The 1,809-nt window shown below is 45.5% G+C and overlaps 1 protein-coding gene across 1 annotated transcript in view; it reads left to right on the forward strand.

Annotated features, from left to right (window-relative positions):
* The first annotated feature begins 310 nt into the window (after nt 1–310).
* The window catches only part of LOC119460966 (uncharacterized), a 15,098-nt gene continuing 13,599 nt past the window's right edge, over nt 311–1,809 (forward strand). Inside the window, exon 1 of the mRNA XM_037722127.2 lies at nt 311–349. The gene's annotated coding sequence lies outside the window, so the exon portion shown is untranslated. The remainder of the gene's footprint in view (nt 350–1,809) is intronic.

A 1,809-nucleotide genomic window follows, 5' to 3' on the forward strand; every position in this document is an offset into this window, starting at 1 on the left:
CGCGCATCGTCCATTCTCAGTGTCAATAGCCGAGATTCCTAGAAGCCTACGTCAATGGCCCGGTCCGTAATCCGTTCCTCCAGTGTCTTGGCAGCGCAAACAACGGAGTATTTCTGGCACGGTCAAGCCATAATGCACGCACCGCAACACTAGACCGGTGAAGCCACATTCTTGACTTTTCGGATAGAACGCTTACCTAAGCCGCGCGTGCAAGCAGAGATAAGTGTGCGGCTAAAATCCAGCGAAGCGCGCTACGCGCACGCCGCTTCCATATAAAAGCGGCCGCCTTCTTCCCTTGAGCGTTGCAATCGGCACTCTCCGTTCCGGCGGCACCTTCTCGCGGAGAATTGTAAGTCCTGCCTCTCGGGCCGGTTTGACCATCACATTTTGCTAAATCTTAACAAACTGATGTAGCGAGTCACTCGAAGCTATAGAATCGCCGAAAGCGTAAAAGCTCATTACGCTTAACGCCATTTTAGGGCGCGTCTGCGCAGTAGGACGAGAAGCGGACACACAGAATTGCCTGTGTCCTCATCATCGTCATGTCCACCGCAAAACAAAAGCCTCTCTCGGTGAACTCCAGTTACCCTTGTCTTGCGTCAGCTGACGACATCTTGTGCCTGCTAATTTCCTAATTTTATCGCACCACCCATCTCTCGGCCGTCCTCGAGTGTGCTTCCCTTTTCCTTGGCACCCATTTTGCTACTCTAACAGGCCATTGTTTATCTGCCGCGCGCATTACGTGGCCTGCCCAACTTCGTTTCTTCCTCACAATTTCAGCTACAATATCTGCTACCCCCGTTGCCCGGCTCTCTAATCCACACCGCTGTCTTGTCTCTTAACGGTACTGCCTGTCATTTTTCGTTCCATCGCTCGTTGCACGGTCTCTATAGCTTCTATAGATTCTTTGTTACGAATGTTGAATTAAGCGCAGTGACAGGTGTGAACAAGCAGGTGACGCGCACAAGCGCTAGCTACATAGTGTGTGTCCGCTTGCTTGTCCGCGTCTGTCCCTGCGTTTAAAGATTCATAAGCATATGTCTTACCAACAAGGTCAGACCTCAACGCTCTTAAAAGCGGGGAGTTCCTTGTTAGCCTCCAAGTTTCTGCTGGATGGGTTAGTACCGGTAAAACGCGATGACTGTACGCTTCAAATAGCTGTAAGCTACTGCTCATGACTTGGTAGTGTGTGCCGTAAGCGCCACAATACATTTTTATTTTTCTGTAGGATTTCCTTCTTATTTGCGCCTTAAGACCATTTTATAAAGCCTATATTTTTATAACCGTGACTTTATGCATTGTGCCACGACGTGTGTGTTAAGAGGAAGGTTTAGCTCGGGCCCAACTCCGACGCGGTCTATTCAAATACATGTAAAATGCAGAAACGCTTTTCTGAGATAACCCCTGGACAGATTTTAATTAAGTTTGTTGCATTTGAGAGAGAAAGTTACGTTCTAGTGACAATTGGAAGCGGAATTTCGATTTAGGGTCTGAATTCTCAAAAATTCGAAAGTTCGAAAAAAAAAATAGAAGCACGAAATTTACACATTAATAGCTCTGCATCGAGATGTCGCGATTCTGTAAACGGCATCCATTAGACCATTCAAAGCGGACAAATTGGATATGTCAATTTATATCTTACGTGAATTTGTTGCGTTGTATACAAGGGTTCTGCAAAAGCTGTATTTCCATATTACAATTTTTTTTTAAATTCATGTATAATATATAAATTTTGTCCGCTTTAGATGTACTATTAGATGCAATTCACAGAATAGTGATATCATGTTTCATCACTGATTTACAGAGTTG

The sequence above is a fragment of the Dermacentor silvarum genome, chromosome 8, assembly GCF_013339745.2.
Source record: "Dermacentor silvarum isolate Dsil-2018 chromosome 8, BIME_Dsil_1.4, whole genome shotgun sequence".
NCBI lineage: Eukaryota > Metazoa > Arthropoda > Arachnida > Ixodida > Ixodidae > Dermacentor > Dermacentor silvarum.